Genomic DNA, 19,843 nt, shown 5'->3' on the forward strand with positions numbered 1-19,843 from the left:
GTAGTCATGTTGGGAGTCTGGCTCTTTAGATTCGGAGGACGGTGCCTCTTCGATTTTGGAGCAAGCAATCTTATTGGGAGTGTTTTCTCGAATGTGAGTAAAGGTTGGGCATGTTTGCTAGTCTACCTTGCCACGAAGCACAGAGGTTGACATACATGGACTTTCCAATTATCCAGCAGTGGTACTGTTCCTTTACCCTTGTGGGTAATAATATGGTAGCTAGACCTTCAAAATTTATGGGTCTAAACTTTGTTAGTGCTGTTTCTTTGCTATTCTTTTACCCTTCTTGGTCAGAACGATGTAGTGGGAGCTGCAAGCTTCACGTGCTCAACTTTGGCAGAGAACTTTGGCAAAGTTATCTGTGGTACCCATGAGCTTATTGTTGCGTGTGGGAAGTGGGTGATTGAACAGTAAGATTCATGTGTTTTCTACTTCCCCAGAAGTCTTTGACAGAATGCCCATAATTTCCGCAAAGCTGAGTGTGCGTGTGACAGGTGCTGACAAGGCTGGAAAAGTAGGTGCCTCTTCGATTTCTGAGATCGGCCCTCGTGGTCTCTAGGGAGCCCAGCTTTTGAGAAAGCGAGCGCCTCTTCGATTTCTGAGATCGGCCTTCGTGGTCTTTGAGCAGCCCAACTTTTGAGAAAGCAAACGGCTCTTCGATTTCTGAGATCAACCCTCGTGATCTCTAAGCAGCCCAACTTTTGAGAAAGCAAACGCCTCTTCGATTTCTGAGCAGGCGCCTCTTTGATTTCTGAAGCTCCGTCGAGTGCAGATTTTTATAGAGGCTGGCATTAAGTTCCAAAGCACACTTGAATCTCCACCAGTAGAAGCTTCATTCTTGCACTTCTAAGATCTTGATTTGTCCGACCTCTTCTCTCTTCAACACCTTTGAAAATGTCTGGCCCCTCCGACCGTCGTTTTGACTTGAACCTTGTTGAAGAGGCAGCCCCGCCTTCTCCAGACAACATATGGCGCCCATCCTTTGTCTCCCCAACTGGTCCTCTTACCGTTGGGGATTCCGTGATGAAGAATGATATGACCGCTGCGGTGGTGGCCAGGAACCTTCTCACTCCCAAAGATAACAGACTACTTTCCAAACGGTCTGATGAGTTAGCTGTTAAGGATTCGTTGGCTCTCAGTGTTCAGTGTGCAGGTTCTGTGTCTAATATGGCCCAACGCCTATTTGCTCGAACCCGCCAAGTTGAATCATTGGCGGCTGAAGTGATGAGTCTCAAACAGGAGATTAGAGGGCTCAAGCATGAGAATAAACAGTTGCACCGGCTCGCACATGACTATGCTACAAACATGAAGAGGAAGCTTGACCAGATGAAGGAAACTGATGGTCAGGTTTTACTTGATCATCAGAGATTTGTGGGTTTGTTCCAAAGGCATTTATTGCCTTCGTCTTCTGGGGCTGTACCGCGTAATGAAGCTCCAAATGATCAACCTCTGATGCCTCCTCCTTCTAGGGTTCTGTCCAGTACTGAGGCTCCAAATGATCCCCCTCCGGTGCCTTCTCTTTCTGGGGCTCTACCGACTGCTGAGACTTCTCCTAAGCAACCTTTGTGAAGGCTCCCTCTTGTGTGTTTATTTTGACTCATGTATATGTACATATTTGTAGCTTATCGGGGATATCAATAAATAAGCTTTCCTTCATTTCAACGTATTGTGTTAAATACACCAAAGCCTTCTTCGCTAAGTTCTTTGAATTTTCTTTTGTTGAAGCTTGTATGTTGAAGCTTTCTGAGTGGAGCATGTAGGTTGGGGTAGTGTTCCCTTAATTTCCCGAGTGAGGAAAACTTCTTGGTTGGAGACTTGGAAAATCCAAGTCACTGAGTGGGATCGGCTATATGAATCTTAGAACGCCATTGTGCTCGATCCTGTGTCATGTCCTTCGTTAGATCCAAGTACTCTAAGTCTTTTCTTAGAGTCTCTTCCAAAGTTTTCCTAGGTCTTCCTCTACCCCTTCGGCCCTGAACCTCTGTCCCATAGTCGCATCTTCTAATCGGAGCGTCAGTAGGCCTTCTTTGCACATGTCCAAACCACCGTAACCGATTTTCTCTCATCTTTCCTTCAATTTCGGCTACTCCTACTTTACCCCGGATATCCTCATTCCTAATCTTATCCTTTCTCGTGTGCCCACACATCCAACGAAGCATCCTCATCTCCGCTACACCCATTTTGTGTACGTGTTGATGTTTCACCGCCCAACATTCTGTGCCATACAGCATCGCCGGCCTTATTGCCGTCCTATAAAATTTTCCCTTGAGCTTCAGTGGCATACGGCGGTCACACAACACGCCGGATGCACTCTTCCACTTCATCCATCCAGCTTGTATTCTATGGTTGAGATCTCCATCTAATTCTCCGTTCTTTTGCAAGATAGATCCTAGGTAACGAAAACGGTCGCTCTTTGGTATTTCTTGATCTCCGATCCTCACCCCTAACTCGTTTTGGCCTCCATTTGCACTGAACTTGCACTCCATATATTCTGTCTTTGATCGGCTTAGGCGAAGACCTTTAGATTCCAACACTTCTCTCCAAAGGTTAAGCTTTGCATTTACCCCTTCCTGAGTTTCATCTATCAACACTATATCGTCTGCGAAAAGCATACACCAAGGAATATCATCTTGAATATGTCCTGTTAACTCATCCATTACCAACGCAAAAAGGTAAGGACTTAAGGATGAGCCTTGATGTAATCCTACAGTTATGGGAAAGCTTTCGGTTTGTCCTTCATGAGTTCTTACGGCAGTCTTTGCTCCTTCGTACATATCCTTTATAGCTTGGATATATGCTACTCGTACTCCTTTCTTCTCTAAAATCCTCCAAAGAATGTCTCTTGGGACCCTATCATACGCTTTTTCCAAATCTATAAAGACCATGTGTAAATCCTTTTTCCCATCTCTATATCTTTCCATCAATCTTCGTAAGAGATAGATTGCCTCCATGGTTGAGCGCCCTGGCATGAACCCGAATTGGTTGTCCGAAACCCGTGTCTCTTGCCTCAATCTATGCTCAATGACTCTCTCCCAGAGCTTCATTGTATGACTCATTAGCTTAATACCCCTATAGTTCATGCAATTTTGTACGTCGCCCTTATTCTTGTATATAGGCACCAAAGTGCTCGTTCGCCACTCATTTGGCATCTTCTTCGTTTTCAAAATCCTATTGAAAAGGTCAGTGAGCCATGTTATACCTGTCTCTCCCAAAACTTTCCACACTTCGATTGGTATATCGTCTGGGCCTATTGCTTTTCTATGCTTCATCTTCTTCAAAGCTACAACCACTTCTTCCTTCCGGATTCGACGATAAAAGGAGTAGTTTCTACACTCTTCTGAGTTACTCAACTCCCCTAAAGAAGCACTCCTTTCATGTCCTTCATTGAAAAGATTATGAAAATAACCTCTCCATCTGTCTTTAACCGCGTTCTCACGATAATAAAACAAAATTTGGTGTGTATCAGTTCAGAAATTCATACTTTAATGTCCACAAATTTTGGCTTATTAATTGAAATGTCCTTTGAAACTGACTTTTTTTGTCTCACTTTCCCCGTTCCGTTAAATAACTATTAAATTCAAGGATATTTTAGACATTTCAGTTTTTACACATCTATTTACCTCTATTGTCACAGCCCGTCCCGAAATAAATTATCGATGACGTGAATTGACTATTTTACCCTTGGACGTGAGTGTCGTGGTGTGTGTTATGCATGTTAGGGGTGGTCCAAACTTATGTTTTTCCTTAATTTTTGGACCAAAGTAACACTTAGTTTTGTGGTTTTGGTTGGTGACCATGTGGACCATTCACACACACACAAACCCTTCTTCTCTCTTCTCTCCTGTGTTCTCTCTCCCTCGGACTCACTCTCTCTCCTTCCCTCACGTACGGACAACCTTCAAATCTTCACTTCCAGTCACAGATCAAAGCTAGGGAAATGATATTTGTGTTCCTTGCAACTCCAAGAATTCATCCATACCATCTTTGTAAGTGAAACCTTCGAAAACCCGAGAACTCAAAATCTCAGTTTTGATGCACTGTTCATGTGGACGTAATTATGTTTCGGGTGATTTGAAGCTTGTAGGAAGCTTTATAACATCCCCACGAAGCTCGGAGAAGAAAAACCAAGCAATTTGGACGTCGGGATCGTCGGTTTCAAGTTTGGTCGGTTTTTCTCGAATTTCTCCAGCGAAATTCCGTGATCTTTGGGGCTTTAAATAGGTAAGGAAATGTTCTACAAGTTAAGAGCTTTATTTTGGTGTTGGTTTCATGAATTTTGGTTGAAAATCGAGAGAGATATCAAGGTTTAAAGAATTCCCCAGTTTCTGGCGCCGGCGACGGTCGCCGGAGTTCTGAGGTTAGGGATGACATAATATTCCGTCAATTTTGACGGAATATTCTAACGGCGTTAGTTAATTTTAACAGATTCCGTTACTATTTAACAGAATATTCCCAACGGCGTCACTGTTGCCGTTGGTGTGCCAGGCACGTGCCCTCGCGTGGGCGGCACATCTGGCTATACCTTGGCCGGTGCGTGGGTGGTTGGAAATTTTTTCTAAATATGAGGATGTTCGTGAGGTTGTGTAGATCACGTTGGTATATTCAAACACCCCATTTGAGCATTGTATGAGAAGTTATTAGCTAGTATTGGTTAGGTGCTTTAAATTTACGTTTATTCAGTTAATTCACATATAGGTGAGACTTATCCTGAGGACGAGCGTAATCAAGGGAGACTTAGGGGCTACGACCCTTCGACATACCAGTGAGTGGGCTTTTGGTTTTCAGTATATTTATATACTTGTTATTTTCCCAGAAAATGCGTTTAAATGAAAGTATGCCTTGAATGCCATGCATATAAATTTATATTTTGTATATGAATTGAATTGTTTGCACATATACATAATTGTGGTTCTGTGGACGCTCAAGTAAGTACCAGGCGAATTATGTTTGGTTATGAGAATTAACAATTAATGGCATGTGATTGAATAACGTTGAGCTAATGTAATTGCACCTAGGGTGATGTGATTTAGCCAAATATATGGCCCAGGTCTATTATTGATGTCACCTCCCGCACCATATACTCACATTGAATCCAATTTAGGTGCACAGTCCTGTCGTACAGACCATCATAGGTGGTTCCAACTCGTAGGTGACTAGCGATTTATCGTCCAGCTATTATGAGAGAGTAGTATTGAGCATAATTATATTACACCCAGTATTGTCGTACAGACTTTTTCATTGGTTCCGACTCGTGTGCAGTATAGTGCCGTATAGGTCATTGAAGTGACTTCGGCTAGATTGACCATTGAGCTATGAATTCAGCTATACAGACTTATGCAGGAGTTCCGGCTAATATGTTATATTTCCATGAAATTATTCTCACCTGAATTCAGGAGTTCCGGCTAATATGTTATATTTCCATGAAATTATTCTCACCTGAATTACTTACTCTGTTATATCTTGGCATTGCATACTTATGATTATGAATATGTGAAGCATGATTTGAATTGATATATTTACATATATATTTTATGCTTATGTGAATATTCTATTCTAGGAAAATTATACATGTTTTACGGCGAGGGGTTAGAATTGTTGAGAAATGAAATGGTTTTGTAAAACATTTGTTTTTACCCACTCACGTTTTCTGTTTTGCGCCCCTCTAGGTTTTAGGTAAGCTTACTGTTGCTAGGTACGAGGATTTCGGCGATTCTGACATATTAAAATAATTGTAGGACATCTTATGGTACTGTATAATTAGTACTTGTCCTATTGGACTGCACCTAGACTTTCTATGCTCTGATTTGTTACAACCACCCCCAATAATATGTATTATTTGCTATTTTACCCTAAGCTGACACGTGTCAACCATCTAACCTCATTTTCTTTTTCTCTTTTCTGTCCCCCCTGTGATCTCTCTCTTCTTCTTCTTCGTCTCTCCCTCCCGTAGCTCTCTCAACTCTCCCATATCCCTCTCCCTCAACCTCTCGCATCTCTCTCTCTCTCCCCTGGACTCACTAGGACAGTAACCATCAGGAGATACCCGCCTCAAGCCCAGGACTTTCCCCCGGTGAACTCGACGACACGGAGCAAAACTCCAGTGAACCTTTTCTTCTTTTACGTTGGGGTAAGTCTCGAATCCCTCATTTATGTACCTAGCTTGATGCCTGGATGGGTTTTATGAACTAGATCCTTCCATTTTTACGTAGGTTTTGCTTCGGAATCGTAGTGGGTGAGCACACCCGTTTTCCGGCGAACCGTGGACTTTGGAAGCTTTTTCCGGTCACCTCCGACCGAGTTACGGTTTTTGGAAGGTAGAAACCTCTTCCTCTCTTCTTGTTCTTCAAGGTTGTACTTAGATCGGAGCTTGAAGCCATAGTTTTCAGGTGACCGGAGCTGTAGTAGCTCCGGCCTTCTCTGTCGGCAAACCAAGGCCAGCCGGCCTTCCCATTTCCTTCCCTCGGGCCTTAAGCCCATTAAACCCCAACCCTTTTCTTTTATTTCTATTAGCTTATTTTTTTAAACCCAAAAGGGGCCTTGGGCCGGTGGCTTTTAAAAGGGGCTTAAAACCCTATTTTTCTTTATGTTTTTTTTTAGGCCTTAAGGCCTTTGTGATTTTGTGGTGTGTGTGTGTGTGTGTGTGTGTGTGTTGTGTGGGCTGTGTGTATGCAGCCCGTGTGTGTGTGTTTGTGGTGTGTGTGTGTGTGTTTGGGTTTAAGCCCAAACCATCATTTCTTCACCCTAAACCCTTTTAACCCAAAAACCTTAGAATTCCAAAACCCAATAGATCCTAATCCTATTTAACCTAAACCCTAATCCGGATTTCAAGCCTAAAACCCGTTAGACCTAAATTGACCGTTGACCTCCGGTCAACGTTGACTTTAGGGTTGACTTTTCGGGTTTTTGTCTGAGACTCTTCTTAGGGTAATTCGACGTTCTGAATCCGTTTCCAATGCCCGTTTTCCCAAATTCAATTGCTATTATATAGTTTTATTTATTGGACTCTTTATGTGTTTAGGGGCAATTATTGTGACGTTTCTGTCTTCGCTAGTGGCGCAGCTTTTGGCAACTAAGTACTATGAGTGGACCCTTTCTAAAATTACATGATTTCATAGTAATTGCATAAATGATTAGCATGCCTACAAATTTATGATTTGATTTATGCGAAGCCTGATGATTTAAGATATTGATTATCGTCTCGTGTTTTGGTGAGGAATTAATTGTTAGCCTATTTTGAGCTATATTTTAATATATCGTATTTTCTATAAAAACCATGAACTGGTAGACTATCTGATAGATGACGATAGGATGCTAGAACATGTTTTTGAACCCCTCTTTATAGTGTAGACAATGATCGGTAATCTATGCTATGAAGTGGTTATTTATGAGATGCGTAAATATTTGTGCGTACCTAGTAGACACTATGCCGCATGGGGCGAGGAACTGGTGTTGGCATTTAGGCCGGGAGAAATAATCCCTAGCTACGGGCTGAGGGACATGGAGCAGGTATTAGGCCGGGAGTTGGTAATCTCTGGCTACGGGCGCAGAGACCACGGAGCAGGCATTGGGCCGGGAGTTATATTTATTCGGCGATCTTACTAGCAGCACACCGTGCTTACGAGACGATTTATGAGACGTTTACTGTTTTGATTTCTGCGATGAGATTTCGCAATATGGCTTTTGAGATATTTTTGGCATGCTAGGCTTTTTATTAAATCCATCATTTATTATGCTAGTAGTTTTCATTATATAAACTTTGGGGGTTAGTATGTTGATAACTGTTTTATTATTATTATATATATAAACTTGGTCCACTCACCTTTGTTTTGAGCCCCCATTCAGGACTTAGAATCAAGGCACCTAATCCCGGCGTGAAGGCACTTCCGCAGCAGCATCTTCGAATCCTCTCGATGTAGGACCCACTCTTTTATTTATTCAATTTTATCTAAATTCTTTTTAGTGATTAGGTTTAGTTGTATGCTCTGAGTACGTTCCTAAAATTTTTAACTCTTAGTATTTTAAATTTCTAACTCTTATTTACTTCTTAGTCTTAGCTTTTGTATCAATTAATGGCTTTCTTCACCCTCGGGTGTCGGCCAGCACGTGCTATCCTGGTATTCGGGGAATATCAGGATCGGGGCGTGTCAGATTAGGGGTATTTACTTCTATATCTCACTCCTAACTCTTCCTGTTTATTAGTGCACTTTAGTAGCCTTCGGTTTTTGTTTATTCGTATATTTTTTATCTTAATTGCTTCCGCACTGTGCAGATGGCTACGTCACCCTTATGTGACGGCCATCATGCCTCGATCTTGGTCGGGGTGTGTCATCTAGCATACCCACTAAACCAATCTCAATTCCAATTTTAACAACTCTAATTCAAATTCATGAATATTGGGACTTTTAAAAAAAATCAATAAATAGAAAAAATTCGAGTAACAAAATCATTATATCAATCAAAATAAGGGTTATATTTTTTTTTCTTAGAGTTATTTCAATTGCAAAGCATCATGTATTGGCTTGAAACTTTGCACTTAAAAAATACTCATTACGACAAAAAAGAAACATGATATGCATATTTCAAGATATTTTTCTAATTAAAATTGGCCTAACCATAAGTTTCACCCATAAAAAAATGATCTAAGATCATTTGCAACAAATATAATCTCAGAAACCATTAAGCTATCATTTCCAAAATACTTCCCATACAAAAAAAAAATCATCTAAAGCAAATGTGCACAGTTTGCAACCAAAAGTTTCACATTGTTGCTCAGAATTTTTCTATCGACTGAGAATTTATTTTAAAAAGGTCCTAACGCATGAGGTTTGAATTAGAGTTGTCAAAAATTGGAATTGTGATTGGTTTAGTGTGTGATCTAGTGGTAAATAGATGTGTAAAAAGTCTAAAATACCCTTGGAATTGAATAGTTCTTTAACGTAATGGGTTAAGTGAGATAAAAAGAGTTGAAAATGTCACTTTCAGGAGAGCAAAGTGAGATAAAATTAGTTTCAATAAGTAAACTGAGACTAAATGATAGCTTTAAAAGACATTTCAATTAATAAGCCTTTAGAAGTTTCTGCGTTGGATGTAGTGATTTGTTATCTTGGATTGGACTGAGGCCCGGAACATGTTTGAGCCCACCTAAAAAACCCAACGGGCCCTCGTCTCGATTCACTCTCGTGTTGGCCAAGTGTGAAACAGTAAGTAAACTCCATGGAGGAGTTTCTGCGTGCTTTTCATTCCTCTGATATTTTACAATTAGCAGAAGAGCAGAGCAATTAGGTTGCGACTTGCGAGTCTACACTCCCAAAACGCAGCATTCTGACCATCTCTCTCCTTACTCCTCACACTGGTATTCTCTCTCTCTCTGTATTTCCTATAGTTTTAAGCAGGTAGGTTGTCTTTTTCCGAGAAAATTTTGTTTTTCAGAGGAAAACAAAATGGGGCTCTGATCTCACCCAAGATGCTTCTATCAAAAAGGGAAGAGCTTTAGCTTATCAGGTATTGTTTGTATTGTTTGCAAGTCCTTTTCAGGTCATCTTTCATTTGATACTATGTTATTTCGTAGTTTTAAGATCAAAATTTGCTCTTGGTTTATGTATCTTTTTCCTACTTTACCCGTTTTGGTGTTTGCGCAATGTCAAACCTCTCTAATTGCAAGTTCAATATTCCCAACCTCTGGCAAGTCAGCGTCTTAACAGCAGGGAGGACAACAACTTTACGTTCCATTCTCGCCCACTTCCGCGACTGTTGGGCTCAACAGCAGGGAGGTAATCCAGAAAAGATGTAAAAGCAAGACAATGATCTATACTAATGGGATTTGATTGCCTTGGTTGGAGTAATACAATTTAGGATTTAGTGAAACAGGTGACAAAACATGTTCTTGCTGTAATCTGATTTATGATAGGACAAAACTTCTTCATAGAAAACACATTTCCTCACCTTTTTATCATTCCATTTGTTTCCCTTTCGCTTTCCAAGTTACTATTTATTATTGTTTGTTATACAAAACATGTTCTTGCTGTAATCTGATTTATTATTGTTTGTTAAACGCTATTACCCTCTTGAGCAACAAGCCCCTTGCCTTTCCGTTTCCATGTTGATTGTCTTATTCTCGACACATTAATTGAATGCATTAATCTATATCTATGTAAGGGATGTGGGATATCCTGTGCTAGTAGCGTCCTTTTTCTGGTTGACATCTCTCTTTTAGCACATGACACCCATAGATGCAAAGTTCCGTAAATGAAAGAGGCAGTCCCTCCTTTGGAATGGATGCTAGCTTTGGACAATCCCAGAGTTCCAAAGATTCAAGGGAGGTTAGGAATTGAAAGCCCTTGCTGCTCAGTTTCTTCAGATTCTGGAAGCCACGAATTGAGAGTTGTTTGGGATAAAATCTGAACTTTGGGCCAGAGAGAAAGTCGGCCCAAACCCAAGGCCCAGAGGAAAACTTAGGAGGCAGGAAAGAGGCTTTCGGCTGGGCACAAGTTACAAAGGCCACCTGCTTACCTGCTCAAAGACCACAGGGGGTAGGCTATTCAGTCACTACACAGCCCAATAAAGTACTTTATTGGTGGCATTCATGTAAAAAAGCTAGTGAGTCATCACCAAACCGCATTCGGGCACCGCTATTGCTACAGGAACCCAAGCTGAAGTCGTCTATAAAAGGAGGAAGAGAAGACAGAATTAAGGACACTCAAACAAACAAACAAAAGCCAAAACTCTGCTCAAGCCAGATTTGCCTTCAACGAAGCTGTAGTCAGCACAAGCCTTCATCCCATTCGGGATAAACCTTCCCAAACCCCTGTAATAGCTCTGCTACCTTGTTCATGGTGGTATCGATTCATTTTGTATCCTCTTCTCCCCCGTCAACCCCTCTAAAAGCTTTCAGACCTCTGACAGAGCCACAAAGATAGATTTTGTAAGAAGTTCAGCCTTGGCCGATAAGGTTCAAACTTACCCGACTATCTTTGCTCTGTCTTTGTCTTTTCTTTCTTTTAAAAGCACAATAACATGTTATATATTCCCAGTTATATACAAGTTATTTCTAGCAAAGTCATAATGAAAATGAGTCTTCAGCACTTGAATCCGATCTGAATCGCGTCAGAGTTCAAATCAGATCTAAGTCTTAAGCCCGCGGGCATGTAATTTAAAGATCAGTTTAAAAGTCCTTGGCCTCAAGGCATAAAAAAGAACTCTATGTGGACTCAACCCATCCACGACAATCCTTGATAAGCGAGAAGTCCGAAGTTACTTGGGGCGCAAGTAATCAATCTATTTCTCCGTTTTGTTGCTATTATATCTTGATTCGTAGAAAAGGCTTAAGCATGGAGTGAATTCTGATAGAAAGCCTCAAGGCCTACACCTAAGGCCCCACGAAGGCATCTATTTAGCTTCATTTCATGTTGCGGTCTAGTTGGTCCGAGTATAAGGATTAACTCTGATGGGAAGCCTCAAGGCCTATACCTAAGGCCCTACAAAGGCACTCATTTGGGTTCGTCCTACCTCTTGGATTCAGATAATCAAAGGTATAATAGTGATAAGACTCTGGCAACCATAAAAGACCAAATATGATACATCCAAGCGCTGGTTTAGTTTGACAGGAAGCCTCAATGCCTATACCTAAGGCCCCACAAAGGCACCTGTTATATCTAACTTGGTTTCTCGGGCGTATACATATTCAATCAAAGCTTAACACCCATTCAACATCTGCCATACTGAAGATGGCAGTGGCACGCCTGAGCACGACAAAGTTAATCTTGATTGTGAGCCTTAAAGCCTACACCTAAGGCCCCACAAAGGCACCCTTTCAAATTAACTCTGTCCTTCTCTTTCAGAACTGCCCGACGAGCCTTGCCCGAAGTGTGTCTTGCCCGACCAAGATCTGCCCGACAAAGGCTTGCCCGAGCGAGCCCGAGAAGAAAGCAGAAGTACGACAGATACCCTCAACCGACGCCATTCTCCCAGGGGAGCTGTGTGCTCGTCCGCCAGGAGATTCCTGCGACGAACATAGTTTTGACACGCCCGGTGGGATCCTCTGATCTGAAGATAAAGATAAACATGCCAGAAGATTTACAGAATACATTGTTTCAAATGCTACAGAGACTGAATGAAGCCTCCCTAGGCTCTAGAATTGAGACAGGTTTGGCTCCTCCCAAAGGAGAAAGACACAGGACTACCCAACCAGATGAGGTAGTCATAGTCAACCCTGTGTTGCCCTTTTCTGAAGCCCCGGTAAACATGCTCAACATGACCTGGGCAGAGAAAGGAAAAGGGAAAATTATAAGGGAAGAAGAAGAAGGGAAACTAGCCAAACGACCTACGGAAAGGATAGGCAAACCATCCGAGTACCCAAAGGCTGCCATAATCAAAGGGCTGGTTATGTGTAGTAAATGCCAGTGTGAATGTGAACTCGAGATTCCCCCAGCTGGAGTCCTTATTGATCACGAGTTAATTAAAAGAGAAGCCCGCGAAAGGCTTAAGCAGGCAACAAGAAAAAATACTTCCCGAAGCGTTTTTCAACGTTTAGGAGGTGATTCCCAACCCAAGGCGTTGTCAGAAGTATTTCGAAACTATGAAGTTTCTGACGAGGCAGAGGACATGGAAGCCAAACTCCAAAGAAGTACAGAGCAGCTTCAAAATGGCCAAAAGGGGAAGGAAGTCAGAAGAACTGATGGGATAGCTAATCCTGTTAAGAAAGCAACTCCTGCATATCGTGGGCGGAAATGGTATGTAGTTGGAAAAGATGGGCAGCCCACCAGACCAATGGGAGCATCCATGGTCAGAAGGGTTCAAAGGCAGCACAAAGCCTACATGAATTCCCTGATGACCCCCATCACCTCTGAAGCCTCAAAAAATCAAAAGCCAGAGAGGGCAACATCTGGAAGTAGTAGTCAGCTTCGTTGGCGAAGTAAGAAGGAAGTAGAAAGGGCCAACGGCAAGACGGAGGGTATGGGGAATCATGTGCCACAAAGCCAACATCCTGGCAAGTATAGGATTTTAAGAAGGGCTCAGGAAGATCTGACTATGATGCCAACACCTGGTTGGAGGCCAGGGCCCACCCATGAGGAAACTGTTGCATCTGAAAGGAGACCAACCTTTCTGCCTTTGGATCCGTTTGGTGAAGTTCCAAAGCAAGCGCTGTACGGAGACATAATCAACCACAACAGGAAGGGATACCAGAGCCCTTACTACCAGCCGATGCAATGGCCTGGTTAGACGAGTTCATGGATCACGTTGGGAGCAAGAAGGAGGACTTGCTCGAACCCAGCAACTTCCACATCAACATGACGTATGTATTATCCGCCATGTTTGGCGCCAGGCCTGACCAGCCCGCTACCATGGAAGGTGATTATTTAACAACTGAGCCGATAATGGCTCACGTCAATGTGGATGTAGTTACAGAGGAAGACTCAGGCAAGGTTGAATCCTCAAAAGTACCTAAAGGTGGTCCCCTACGGATTTACACAGATAAAATGGTGTTCAGCCGCCCAAGTATTTCGTTGGCCAACCACCTGAAGCCTATATACGTTTCAGCTCATCTGGAAGGTGTACCTTTCAAAAGAATTTTGATTGATGGAGGAGCGGCTGTTAACATATTGCCAGCCAAGCAGATGAAGAGGATGGGGAGAAGCACTGAAGATCTTATTCCCACAAACCTTACAGTCTCGAGCTTTTAAGGTGCCATCACCAGGACTCATGGGATATTACCTTTGGAGGTAGATCTGGGGTCCAAGAAAATAATGTTGGCGTTCTTTGTAGTAGACTGCACTTCCACTTACGGGGCCCTACTTGGAAGAGATTGGATTCATCAAAGTTTAGCCATACCTTCTACTCTTCATCAACAAGTGGCTGTATACCACGAGGCAAGTACTGAAGGATCAAGCTTTTGGGAGTTGGTAGAGGCCGAATCACGGCCGTTCCTCCCCTCAGCTAATGTTGCAGAAGCAAATTTCTACAATCCCAACGTGGGAATTTTGAAATGTTTAGGAGCTGATGAGAACGGCCGCCCTACCAAGGTGACGGCCCGAAAGCTTCTAGAACAAGGGATGCTCCTTACCAAGGAGGAGTGGGAGAGACCCTGTCTTATACCAAACTCTCTATACCATCAATGATCGAACAAAAGAAGAAAGATCAGGTCATGGCAGTCAGATCCCTGATTAAAAGACTGTTGGTGTATGGAAAGGGAAGAAGACAGGAAGAAAAGCTCTTGGATAAAGAAGAGCAGGAGTGGCAGGGGAAAGTTTCTACCAGCCAGCAGGAAAATGAGGAAGAATCTTGCACAGAGGAGTTAGATAAGGCCATTCAAATGGCCGAATGCGTCTACGATATAGACGAGCCAGACGGTCTGCCCGAGAACCCGGAGTTAGTTGAATTTTTGTGTGCAGAACCTGATAAGCCACATTCAGAAGTCCAGGATCCATTGGAAGTTATTGATCTAGGCACAGAAGAGGATCCGAGACCAATTCAAATCAGCGGTTTATTAAGGATTGAGGATCGGGCCAAGATTATCTCTCTTTTGCAAGAATTCAAAGATTGTTTTGCTTGGCATTACACCGAGATGCCAGGATTAGACCCAGCCTTGGTGGAACATAGAATGCCCATCAAGGAAGGATATAAACCTGTCAAGCAGGCACCACGAAGGATGTCAAAGGAGATAGAAGAAAAAGTCAAAGAAGAAATTGAAAGGCTGGTGAAAGCTGGCTTTATTAGACCAGCCAAATATGTAGAGTGGCTAGCCAACATTGTACCCTTTTAAAAGCTATAACAAAAGCAGTACGGTGTTGTGTTGATTATAGGAATATTAATAGCGCCACACCAAAGGATGAATATCCCATGCCCATGGCTGACTTATCCATAGATGCTGTAGCAAAGCATAAAGTTTTATCGTTTATGGATGGAAATGCCGGTTACAATCAAATAAAGATGGCGCCAGAGGATATTCATAAGACAGCTTTTAGATGTCCTGGTCATGTGGGGGCATATGAATATCTGGTCATGCCATTCGGGCTCAAAAATGCAGGCGCCACGTATCAAAGGGCAATGAATGCCATTTTTCATGATTTAATTGGCCAAAGCATGGAGGTGTATATCGATGACATTGTGGTGAAATCTAAGACAGAAGAGCAGCATCTCGTGGACCTCAAGCAAGCATTGATGAGGATGCGGATCCACAAGTTGAAGATGAATCCAAAGAAATGCGCTTTTGGAGTAAGAGCGGGCAATTTTTTGGGATTCTTGGTGCATCAGAGAGGTGTGGAGGTGGACAAAAATAAGTCTCGGGCAATATTAGAGTCACTTCCACCTACCAACAAAGTACAGCTTCAGAGATTGCTAGGTAAAATCAAATTCTTAAGAAGATTCATTGCCAATTTGGCGGGCAAAATCCAGCCACTAACTCCGCTACTGAGATTGAAGGATAGGGAGAATTTTGAGTGGGGGCCAACCCACCAGCAGGCATTTGATAGCATCAAGGCTTACTTAACTTCCCCACCAGTGCTGGTGCCACCTCAAAGGGGAAAGCCATTGAAACTATATATTTCTGCATCGGAAAGATCAATTGGGAGTCTACTAGCCCAGAATAATGAAGGAGGAAAAGAGCAGGCTGTGTATTACCTCAGCAGAATTCTGACCGAGGTAGAAACAAGATATTCTCCGGTGGAAAAACTGTGTTTGGCTCTATATTTTACTGCCAGCAAGCTAAGGCATTACATGCTACCTTGTCATGTGCACATTATCGCCAAAACAGATGTGATAAAGTATATGTTGTCAAGACCTATGCTAGCAGGGAGGATTGGGAAGTGGATTCTAGCATTATCAGAATTCAGTTTTCAGTACATACCCCAGAGGGCAGTCAAAGGCCAGGCAATTGCTGACTTCCTGACCGAACATCAGGAGTCTCAAAGCGAGGAAATCAATATCCCGGGAAGTTTAGAAGTTGCTAATGTATGGATCCCACCAAGAAGTGATGTTTCGGGCAAAGAAGATTGGATCCAGCAAGAGATAAGGAGAGTAGCAGGTCTTTGGATTACACCTTGGAAGCTATATTGCGATGGATCCTACACTCAGAAGGCAGCAGGAGCTGGAATTGTGATTATAAACCCTCAAGGGGTTTATCATTACTATTCCTTCCTACTTGATTATCAAGAAAATACCAATAATCGGGCGGAGTATGAGGCATTGATTATCGGCCTGGAAATCCTGATGGACTTGGGGGCAACTGAAGTAGAGATCTTTGGTGATTCAGAGTTAGTGATAAATCAACTAAATGGCGAGTTCAAATGCAGACATATCACTATGGCAGGGTACTATATGGCAGCAACACAACTGCTGAGTTTGTGGGAGTCTGAGATATCAGTCAATCACATTCCTAGGGGATCTAACTTGGCAGCCAATGAAATGGCGCAACTAGCTTCAGGAGTGCCACTGCAAGAAAGGAAGTATGGTGTTGATATTGAGATCCAAACAAGAAACCTTCCCTCTATCTTAGATCGGAGGTTCAGTCTGGATGTAATGGTTCTAGAGACCGAGGTGGAAGATTGGAGGACACCTATTACTCAGTATCTGAAAGATCCTTCTTCACCCACAAGTAAGAAGAACAGGCAGCAAGCAACTAAGTATGTCTTGTGGACAAAAAATCTGTTGAGAAAGACCCCATATGGGTTGCTATTAAAATGCTTAGGCCTAGAGGAATCCATGAGAGTAATGGCCGAAGTACATGAGGGAATATGTGGAGCACATCAAGCGGGAACAAAGATGAGATGGCTACTCAGAAGGTATGGTTATTTCTGGCCCGACATGGAAAAAGATTGTAAGTCCTATGCCCGCGGATGTGAAGAATGTCAGAGACATGGACCTCTCCAGCACGTACCATCAGTACCTCTCAATCCAGTGGTCAAGCCTTGGCCGTTCCGAGGATGGGCAATGGACTTCATCGGGCAGATTTATCCGGCCTCTAGTAAGGGACATACTTTCATAATTGTGGCAACGGATTACTTCACCAAATGGGTAGAAGCATCGGCAGTAAAATCCATAACTTCAACCGTGGTCAAGAATTTTATTGAGACCAAGATCCTGCACAGGTATGGGGTGCCTGAAACTATAGTAACGGATCGTGGGCCATCTTTTATTTCAAAGGAGGTTGAAGAGTTTGCAAGCAAGTACAAAATAAAGATGATCCAATCCAGTCCATACTACCCTCAGTCAAATGGGCAAGCAGAGGCTAGCAACAAGATCTTGGTCAACATTATTAAAAGGATGGTGATTGATAGTCCAGAAAGGTGGCATGAGATGCTAGGGAACACGTTGTGGGCATACCGGACTTCTAAAAGAGCGGGGACAGGCACGACTCCTTATGCCTTGACTTTTGGGCAAGATGCAGTGCTTCCTATGGAAATCAACGTCAGTTCCGTAAGAATTCAAAACCAATTTGGGTTGCATAGTGCAGAATATATCGAAGCCATGTGTCAAGGTATTGAAGATCTGGATGCAGCCCGAATTGAAGCCTTGAACCAGATTCAAGAAGGAAAGATTGCTGTTGCCCGAGCTTATAACAAAAGGGTGAAGTTAAAGTCTTTCAAGGAAAGAGATTTAGCGTGGAAAGCGGTCTTCCCGCTAGGCGTTCAGCTGCGTGGCTTCGGGAAATGGAGCCCGACATGGGAAGGTCCTTTTATTATTAGTCGGGTTTTGAACAAAGGAGGATATTATCTAGCAAACCTCGAAGGCAATGAGCAGAAACACCCTATTAATGCAAAATTCTTGAAGAAATATTGTCCTACATTATGGGATGTTAGGGATTGCTATATCGAAGAGGGAGCAGAGTGAGACGGACCTTAGAAATTCACATACGGTATTTTGTTCATCCAAACATTTAAAGAAGGCAGAGATGCAGAAAGAGATAAAAATACTTATTTCATGTCGACAAATTGATGAGATTACAAGATACCAAATCTTATGTATTACATTTGATCCTCTCTGAAAGTGTTGATGTCTTCAACTGGTTTCCCGCTATCTTCTTGGTTGAAACCCAATCAGGTGATCGGGTTGTGCGGCCAACACGAGCTTGGTAGAGGACCCTCCCACAAGATCTTCACCATGTATGATGATGAAGCCCGACTTATCACCACAAGTTGTGGGAAGATCAGTCATCAAGAGGAGACCGCCTGACCAAGGGTGTTGGAGGTAGAGGGGTGATCGACCAAAGGTGTTGGAGGTAGCAATCATCAGGTAAAAACTTTCTTTTTTCTCACGAAATGGGAGTTTCAGGAAACTCCACTCAAAACCTGAGGAACCCATTTCTCAGTGGGGAGACGGAAGGATTCAAGGTGGATGAAGGGTGAAGACCAAAATGAAGAAGAGGTGATGATTTGAAAAGGGTTTCCAAAGCCAGAATTTATAGAGAACCAGAAGGCAGTTTAAAGGTCGCAAGAAGCTCAAAGGGCACGCATGTTGTTATTCATTTAATGTTGCCGCTTGGGATCCCAACCTTAACATCAATTGAAGGGGGCACTGTTTGGGATAAAATCTGAACTTTGGGCCAGAGAGAAAGTCGGCCCAAACCCAAGGCCCAGAGGAAAACTTAGGAGGCAGGAAAGAGGCTTTCGGCTGGGCACAAGTTACAAAGGCCACCTGCTTACCTGCTCAAAGACCACAGGGGGTAGGCTATTCAGTCACTACACACCCCAATAAAGTACTTTATTGGTGGCATTCATGTAAAAAAGCTAGTGAGTCATCACCAAACCGCATTCGGGCACCGCTATTGCTACAGGAACCCAAGCTGAAGTCGTCTATAAAATGAGGAAGAGAAGACAGAGTTAAGGACACTCAAACAAACAAACAAAAGCCAAAACTCTGCTCAAGCCAGATTTGCCTTCAACGAAGCTGTAGTCAGCACAAGCCTTCATCCCATTCGGGATAAACCTTCCCAAACCCCTGTAATAGCTCTGCTACCTTGTTCATGGTGGTATCGATTCATTTTGTATCCTCTTCTCCCCCGTCAACCCCTCTAAAAGCTTTCAGACCTCTGACAGAGCCACAAAGATAGATTTTGTAAGAAGTTCAGCCTTGGCCGATAAGGTTCAAACTTACCCGACTATCTTTGCTCTGTCTTTGTCTTTTCTTTCTTTTAAAAGCACAATAACATGTTATATATTCCCAGTTATATACAAGTTATTTCTAGCAAAGTCATAATGAAAATGAGTCTTCAGCACTTGAATCCGATCTGAATCGCGTCAGAGTTCAAATCAGATCTAAGTCTTAAGCCTGCGGGCATGTAATTTAAAGATCAGTTTAAAAGTCCTTGGCCTCAAGGCATAAAAAAGAACTCTATGTGGACTCAACCCATCCACGACAATCCTTGATAAGCGAGAAGTCCGAAGTTACTTGGGGCGTAAGTAATCAATCTATTTCTCCGTTTTGTTGCTATTATATCTTGATTCGTAGAAAAGGCTTAAGCATGGAGTGAATTCTGATAGAAAGCCTCAAGGCCTACACCTAAGGCCCCACGAAGACATCTATTTAGCTTCATTTCATGTTGCGGTCTAGTTGGTCCGAGTATAAGGATTAACTCTGATGGGAAGCCTCAAGGCCTATACCTAAGGCCCTACAAAGGCACTCATTTGGGTTCGTCCTACCTCTTGGATTCAGATAATCAAAGGTATAATAGTGATAAGACTCTGGCAACCATAAAAGACCAAATATGATACATCCAAGAGCTGGTTTAGTTTGACAGGAAGCCTCAAGGCCTATACCTAAGGCCCCACAAAGGCACCTGTTATATCTAACTTGGTTTCTCGGGCGTATACATATTCAATCAAAGCTTAACACCCATTCAACATCTGCCATA

The 19,843-nt window shown here is 42.7% G+C and overlaps 1 long non-coding RNA gene across 4 annotated transcripts; it reads left to right on the forward strand.

Moving 5' to 3' along the window:
* Positions 1 to 9,249: 9,249 nt before the first annotated feature.
* LOC126617316 (uncharacterized) lies at positions 9,250 to 10,090 on the forward strand. Of its 4 annotated transcripts, XR_007621333.1 has the most exons (3): positions 9,250 to 9,352; positions 9,430 to 9,501; positions 9,662 to 10,090. It is a non-coding gene; the product is annotated as an uncharacterized LOC126617316 (long non-coding RNA). The 4 variants fall into 4 exon arrangements; XR_007621332.1 differs by having other exon boundaries at positions 9,250 to 9,501; XR_007621334.1 differs by having other exon boundaries at positions 9,250 to 9,501; positions 9,687 to 10,090.
* The last annotated feature ends 9,753 nt before the right edge of the window (positions 10,091 to 19,843 follow it).

This window comes from Malus sylvestris, chromosome 3 (genome assembly GCF_916048215.2).
Source record: "Malus sylvestris chromosome 3, drMalSylv7.2, whole genome shotgun sequence".
Classification (NCBI taxonomy): domain Eukaryota; kingdom Viridiplantae; phylum Streptophyta; class Magnoliopsida; order Rosales; family Rosaceae; genus Malus; species Malus sylvestris.